This window comes from Chaetura pelagica, unplaced genomic scaffold (assembly GCF_000747805.2).
Source record: "Chaetura pelagica isolate M959 unplaced genomic scaffold, ChaPel_1.0 scaffold379, whole genome shotgun sequence".
Taxonomy (NCBI): Eukaryota; Metazoa; Chordata; class Aves; order Apodiformes; family Apodidae; genus Chaetura; species Chaetura pelagica.
Genome location: NW_009954412.1, coordinates 32,226 through 40,322, shown reverse-complemented (window position 1 = coordinate 40,322; position 8,097 = coordinate 32,226). Strand labels below are relative to the sequence as shown.

At 48.1% G+C, this 8,097-nt stretch overlaps 1 protein-coding gene across 1 annotated transcript in view; it reads left to right on the top strand.

Annotated features, from left to right (window-relative positions):
- GFOD2 (glucose-fructose oxidoreductase domain containing 2) overlaps positions 1-8,097 on the top strand; it is an 11,048-nt gene that overhangs the window by 1,375 nt on the left and 1,576 nt on the right. The window lies entirely within an intron of this gene.

Here is an 8,097-nt window from a genome sequence, read left to right as displayed (position 1 = left end):
GTTGGGCAGGGAGGTGAGAACCTGCTGCCCAACCTCCCTGCCAGTGGTTCATTCTCCAGCCTGTGACTCTGCAGTGTTCACATCCTCTCACTAGCACAGCCTGGGGGTGAGTTTGGGTGTTTTCGTCTAAATAACAAGTGATATTTTTACAGTGTTTACAGGAGATCCACAGGAGTTAATTTTAGGATAGATAATATCTCAAACCTCGTGAGCCAGTGTGGTTTGTTGTTCTTAGCCTTTTTGCTCTGCAGTAATTCATTTTGGAAGTAAACAACTCTGCCACGGAGATATACAGAGAGAGACTTCAGGCACTTTTTCTCCATATTTTTTTTCTTTCCCATTGTTAGACCAGTTTCTTTACCTCATTAGAGTACTGCATATGAAAGTGAGGTATTCTGATTTTTTAATATTTAATATAGGTTAGAATGGATCTGTTTAAATATGCTAAAAGTTCTGTTAAATACTTGTTAGCTAGAAAGTGTTTCACTAGTTCTTCTGGCTCTTAATGGTCAAGTGAGCTAAAAGGAGAGGATTGAATCTTCTCTGGTGAATTATTAACTAAAATGGATTGAGATGCTTCTTGGAAGGCTGGGAAGCTGTAAGATGCCCTCCAGAGGAGGAGAGCGGGATAAAGCTGGTGCAGAAGCACTGAGGTGCTTGACTGCAAGCACAGGTGAGTGGGAAAGCTGGAAAAGCCAGGGAAATTAATGAAGTAGCAAAGAGTGATTTATGCTTCACTTCTGGCTGTCCTGAAACGTTCTGGTCTGCAGACTGATGCAGGCATCTCAGAGCCAGGGTGATGCTGACCTTGGCTTTCAGGCTGCTGGGTTTGCCACCATGGTGCTCATAGGTGTAACACTGGGTCTGTCGTACATTTTCTCTGAGAGTTCAGATTGATGGAGAGGTGTTTGTAATAGGGGGATTGTTGCCTGTGAACTGGATTCAATAGATCCCAGAGACTAGGCTTCAGGAAAGATCAGGTGTGGTGCAGTGACAACAGTCTTGTTGAAAACCAGGAACTCTGGTTTGGTTTTGTTGAGGTTTGTCTTGAAAGTGTTTCCACTTTTATTACTTATTTGTATACTTTTTCATACTTCCTCTTCTCCCTCCCCCCCCATTATTTTACAATGTACTTATCTTTTTATTTCTGTCAGAGAGGAGGAGGAGTCCCAGTTTTTCCAGGAGGTGCAGTTTGCTGGCATGTTTCCTACTGACAGACATCCCTGACCAAGCCCAGGTGCAGCTTGGGCATGACAGTAACTCTGCCCTGAGTTCATGAACCAGACACAACGGATCAAAGCCCAGGGGATAATTCAAATTAAGATCAGTGTAATCTTCTGGTTTATCTCCACAGCAGGCAAAGCAAGTAGCTCTTCTAAGATTTGTGCTGCTTTTGATCCCAGAGGAACTGAATTAATTTCACAGTGTCTGTGTTTGTGGTTTGTGTCCCATGGTTAAAATGTGTCCACCTTTGCATTAGGTGAGCACAGAGTGGAATTACTGGCTGGAGTGGAATGTAAAACGTTTGTGTGTGAGGCACAGGGAGCCAGGGCATGAGGAGCCCTCAGAGCAAAATTCCTTCAGGATGCTGAAGATAATACTGCTGCATGCACTGAGCCCAGCTGAAAGGGAAGCTTCATGCAGGGGCAACAGAGGAACCTTCTACTTGTCTCCCCTGGTTTATACTGGTTGACATAATTTAAGACATCTTTGCAACACAGACTGTTTGATTTTGAGGAGTCCCTACAAATTACAGCACATATGTGTTAATGATGAAGGAAGGTGCCAGGAAGGGCTTTATCACTGCTGGGGGTTGTGACAAAGCCAGATTTTCTGCTCTTGAAACAGGATGAACGAGTGTGCTGAGAGTGCTCTTTGCATGTTGCGCTTCCCATCTCTGTAACAAGTAGCGTGGATTTATTTTCAAAATGTAGGCAAACAAGAACAGAATGAGGGAGTGTGTTTTGGAATTATTGTTTGTTCATTGGGAGACTTCCAAAGCAAACCAGCCCAAAGCAGCCAGTTATCTGGGAAGACTCCTCAGACACTCCCAACTTCTTGTGGTGGACAAAGCCACGGCTGGTGTGCTTCAACAGCAACTCGTTCTACATCTTCCTAGGTGCACCCTCAGGTGTCTGGCATTACTTGGGAGATTCAAGAACTGGGGCTTCAGTTCAGTGGACATATTTACATGAGATAAATGGATTTAGTGTTTTGAGTCAACATTATAACTTGTGCAGAGAAGGGCAAGACAGGGGACTTTAGGTGTTTATGGCAAGTGTTAGATGGGCAGCTGTGTCTGTGATAGCCAGGCAAACAAACAACCCACAAGGTGAAGCAGTAGTTGCTAGGGTGAGCAGGCTGGCCCAGCCCAGCCCTCTCCTACCCTGCCTGGCCAGGCTGTGTTGCACAGAGCCCTTCCCCTCCAGGCTGCACTGCAGGGACACTCTGTGCATGAGTGCCCCTGCCTGTCCCACCTGGACACAAGGCAACAGGACCTCTCCCTGTCAGGAGCTCTGGTGGGCCACTTCCTATACCAGGCTGCTCAGTGGGATCCCCTGGAACATGGAGGACCTCCTTGATGGAGCAGTGTGCCAGGTGTGGTCTGAGTGTCCGTCCTGTGGCCTCCTGGTATGTGCCTGTCCTGAGGCAGAGGAGACCCTGACATGCGTGGTGACTGTGGAGAGAGACAACTCCTTAAGGTTTGGGCTGCACTTTTCCTCCCAGCTGTTCATACATGCTGCTCTTCCTGAGGCCCCATCAGGCTGTGGGGTCCCTTCCCCTTCCTCCTGCCCACCCTGACACCCTCCCTGCCAGGTGGGGATGGGGGGGATCCTGGTGACTGCAGGGACCTCTTTCCATCCCCAACTCCTGTTGTGGCCCAGGGCAGCGTTTCCCAGGTAGCACAAGAAAGCAGTTGAGTTTTCTGCACTTGCCTTGTATCAACTACGGCTATAAAATACTTAATGTATCACAAGTGTTGCATGTGGCTGTGGTGTGGCTAAGCAGCTGCAGGAGAAGGCAGGGCCCTGTTGCTGATGGACACTGTGGATCTGGCTGGAGACCTAAGATTCCTTTAGGAGTAAATATTCTCAGTTATTCTGCTCTCAGATAAGTCTCACCTCACCTGTTGTTTTTTTTATTGCTTCCTTAGTATGTGAACACAATTTGAAGTTGATATTTCCTCAACTGAAGCCATGATTTGGTTGTATTACATTAATCTGAGTTGAGACACCTCTTTTTAAATGTTAAGTTTATTTACTAAATCAGGAATTGGTTTGAAAATTCTCGGAATCCAACAGGTGCTTTTGCCCCTGAATAAGGAGTAGATGGTGTGTATGATAACCTTTCTGGGGAATGGTGAAGCCTGAAGTCATTCAGTGTTAATTACAGTCATGAGCTGTGCAAGAGATGGTGAAGAGCTGCATAGGTGGACGAGTTAGATAATACAACTAATACACAATAGAATGTGTTCAGCACTAAGAAAGCAGCACTGAGAGTCAGAAGCTTTTCCCGAGGAGCCTTTAGTGCAGCTTAGAGCCCATGGGGACTGGGGGCTGGTGATGCTGAGGGAGACTTGAGTGGAGTGATGGTCTGCAGAAGCTGATGTCCTCCCTGCAGGCTGGATTCACTCTGAGGTATGTGCAGAGCAGACCCTGAGGCTTGTTGCTAGGACAGCCTGCCATCAGTGGAGCTGCTGATGTCCTTGCTCACTGCTTCTGAGGTGGGGAAACCACAGCTTCACCTCCTCCTTCTTTCCAGGCATTCCTCCCCTTCTGTGGGCTCCAGCCCACCTCTGAGCTGCTGTAACCCTCCTGCTTGGGAAGAGGAAGCTTCCCTTTGTATACTGGGCTGAACTGGTGGCTCCAAAGAGTACCACAGCCCTGTAGTGGCTCATGTTTCCTAGCTGCTGGGGACCTCAACATAAAAATTTGCAGCAGTGGTTTATGGTACAAAGTTCAGGTTATTAATTATCAAAATACTAGTAACAAGATGAGGGTTGTGAGTTGCTCTGCCTTGGGAAGCAGAAGGCACAGCCATGACGCTGCTGAGGGACCTCATAACTATCTCAGACACAGCCCCTGTCCTTGCTGTGTGGCCACCTCTGTGAGCATGGGGACAAGCTGGGGATGTCCCACTGTGGGCAGAGGTGTTGTGTTGTGCTGTACCCAGGCTCTGTTCTGGCATGCTGGCTGTGCCAGCTCCCAGCAGGGCATCAGTCAGTTCTGGCTCCTTGGGGGCTCAGTCTGTGCTGGCAACCAGAGCTGAGGTGAGGGAGGGTGGGTGGGTGGGGCAGCTGCAGGAGAAGGCAGGGCCCTGTTGCTGATGGACACTGTGGATCTGGCTGGAGACCTAAGATTCCTTTAGGAGTAAATATTCTCAGTTATTCTGCTCTCAGATAAGTCTCACCTCACCTGTTGTTTTTTTTATTGCTTCCTTAGTATGTGAACACAATTTGAAGTTGATATTTCCTCAACTGAAGCCATGATTTGGTTGTATTACATTAATCTGAGTTGAGACACCTCTTTTTAAATGTTAAGTTTATTTACTAAATCAGGAATTGGTTTGAAAATTCTCGGAATCCAACAGGTGCTTTTGCCCCTGAATAAGGAGTAGATGGTGTGTATGATAACCTTTCTGGGGAATGGTGAAGCCTGAAGTCATTCAGTGTTAATTACAGTCATGAGCTGTGCAAGAGATGGTGAAGAGCTGCATAGGTGGACGAGTTAGATAATACAACTAATACACAATAGAATGTGTTCAGCACTAAGAAAGCAGCACTGAGAGTCAGAAGCTTTTCCCGAGGAGCCTTTAGTGCAGCTTAGAGCCCATGGGGACTGGGGGCTGGTGATGCTGAGGGAGACTTGAGTGGAGTGATGGTCTGCAGAAGCTGATGTCCTCCCTGCAGGCTGGATTCACTCTGAGGTATGTGCAGAGCAGACCCTGAGGCTTGTTGCTAGGACAGCCTGCCATCAGTGGAGCTGCTGATGTCCTTGCTCACTGCTTCTGAGGTGGGGAAACCACAGCTTCACCTCCTCCTTCTTTCCAGGCATTCCTCCCCTTCTGTGGGCTCCAGCCCACCTCTGAGCTGCTGTAACCCTCCTGCTTGGGAAGAGGAAGCTTCCCTTTGTATACTGGGCTGAACTGGTGGCTCCAAAGAGTACCACAGCCCTGTAGTGGCTCATGTTTCCTAGCTGCTGGGGACCTCAACATAAAAATTTGCAGCAGTGGTTTATGGTACAAAGTTCAGGTTATTAATTATCAAAATACTAGTAACAAGATGAGGGTTGTGAGTTGCTCTGCCTTGGGAAGCAGAAGGCACAGCCATGACGCTGCTGAGGGACCTCATAACTATCTCAGACACAGCCCCTGTCCTTGCTGTGTGGCCACCTCTGTGAGCATGGGGACAAGCTGGGGATGTCCCACTGTGGGCAGAGGTGTTGTGTTGTGCTGTACCCAGGCTCTGTTCTGGCATGCTGGCTGTGCCAGCTCCCAGCAGGGCATCAGTCAGTTCTGGCTCCTTGGGGGCTCAGTCTGTGCTGGCAACCAGAGCTGAGGTGAGGGAGGGTGGGTGGGTGGGTAGCAGAGCAGGGGCAGCTTGGGTGGGACTGCAGTCCCAGCCCCACAGGGGCAGGGTCCCTTGGCTCAGCCTGCTCTGCTCTCAAGTCCCCCGCTGCAGGGACCCAGCCCCCTCCATACAGACACTGTCCAGCTTCTGGAAGAGCCAACTCAAGGCAATAGCCTGCCAGAAACAGAGCCAAGATTATTTTTTCCATATGGGGTTTGTACCCTGGGCTGCTCCGTGCCACCAGGAACAAGGTGAAGGGCAATGGGGTTGTAGGAGGGGGGACCAGGGCTGGCTGGGAGCTGCACCCCCTGTATGTGGATTGGGAGTCACTTTTGTTTTCTGCAAACTTTTAAGAGGTTTGGATCTGCTGAGGATGCTGTGAATATCCTTTGCTTTTGCTTCTTGTCTGCTTTTATGTAACCTGGCTTGAGAGAAGTGCCATTTAAAATCCCTTGGTAACAGGAAGGCAGATAAAATGTCTCTAGATGCACCAGCTGGTCTTGCAGAAGATCCACCAGGGTAACATGCAGGATTGGGCATGGGGGTGTCAGAAATAGTCCCTGAAATAGGGGGTTGCCAGTGGGCAGCCAAGGGTGTCTCCAGGGAGTTTGACCTTGCTCTTTGCTCATTAAAGCTTCTGTTGACTTGCATCTATTTAGGGGATTTCTTTGGAGGGGACCACAAAAAAACTGTGGTCTTACCTTTTTCTCACTGGATTTTGTTCATATCTTTTAGAAACAGAGGTTCAGATTTTTCTCTAGCTGTAGGTGTCCTCTGGCTGAGGTGGCCTGGCCACTAGTCACAGGAGCTTGCTGGCCTTGGCCTTGGCCTTGGCCTGCTCAGAGGGTTCCTGGAAGGCTTGTTGGGTGCAGACAAGAGGTTGAGTGCTGAGAGCAGGAGCTGCAGTGTGGGATCTGGCCTCCCTCCTGTGCCACAGCCCAACTGAAGTGCTGGTGCTGTTATCCTCTCATTGAGGATTTGATTAAAGGCTGTTCTGAGCATTAAGCACAGTCTGCTCTGGGGAAAGGAGAAGCTTTCAGAGAGGTGCCCACCACCGTGTGCGGCGATTCTGGGAGTTCTTGGGCAGAAACTGTGGTGTGACATGACTGATCTCAAGGTCTGACATTACCAGGTGTCATGAGAAGGCAAGAATCCTTCAAGTGTGTGTGAGGCATGGATGTGTGGTGGAGGGGGATCCTCCTGTTGAAGCTACAGGATTTCAGACTACAGCCTCTGTGCTTTCCAGGAAACCTCATATACTGGGGCACTGGGGGTGGCTGGACTGCAGTCCTAGGTCCCAGGTCCTAATAAACAGTTTAGGACTAAAGGATTATGTGTAGGACCACATAACAGCATTTGTCTGTCCCACTGTCCTCCAGTGAAGACTGCTGTGTGAATGGATTCTCAAAAGTGGCAAATAGAAAGTAATTGGATATAAAAGCGTGGTGATTTATTAAGGTGACAGGTAGAACAAGTTGGATATGGTCATTGATAAATGCTCTGACTACAACAGTGGTATTCATAGATGTCAATACTGCAGCAATAATAATAATAAAAGTGCACAATACACCCAGGGATGCTTTCACCCCAAACCAAAAGGTGAAAGTCATGATATCTCACCCAAGGAGGCATCCCTGCCTGGGGGAAAGGAGAGAGGATCAGGCCCATTGCCCTATTCCAGGGGAGGTGCTCTTCTCACGACAGTAAATGGGCATCACAGACAAGATAGCCATGGATAAACTGCTCCAACAGTGTAAATGTGCATCATCTCATGTGGGAATAGAATGGGCCCAAAAATATTGGAAAAATGAGGAAAAAGTGGAAGAGCGAATAGAACAGCACAGGAATGAGCAAAAGTGCAGACAGAAGGGAAGAGGAATTGTCTGTGCTGTCCTAGGGGCTTGTTCATCTTGTGTGCAAAAAGAGGTCAGAGAGCCCCCCAAAAGAGTGCAGAGGTAGGTTATAGTGCTCTCAGAGCAGAGGTCCTCTCTGCTAAAGTAGACACCCTTACAATTGAAAATGGAGATCTGAAAACAGGAAATAGAGAACTCCTAATGTCTGGAGTCTTGTAGGTACACCCCTGGTTGTTGTGTTGAATAATGTGCAGGTAAGCATTTTATCAGAACATATGGATAGGGAGAAGTAAAGCCATGCCATGAGAAAAAGGAGGGCAAACCAGCTGAGCACAAACTGTAGGGATTTGGTTGAAGCTTGCACTGGGGTCCCCTTTTGTATCACTTTATTTCTGCTTTAAAGTTTTGGAGTCTTGTAGGTACACCCCTGGTTGTTGTGTTGAATAATGTGCAGGTAAGCATTTTATCAGAACATATGGATAGGGAGAAGTAAAGCCATGCCATGAGAAAAAGGAGGGCAAACCAGCTGAGCACAAACTGTAGGGATTTGGTTGAAGCTTGCACTGGGGTCCCCTTTTGTATCACTTTATTTCTGCTTTAAAGTTTAAAAAAATAATGAAATATTGACTGCCCAGATTGAGTCATGCTAAGTGCAAGATGAAGTGCATCAGCAGG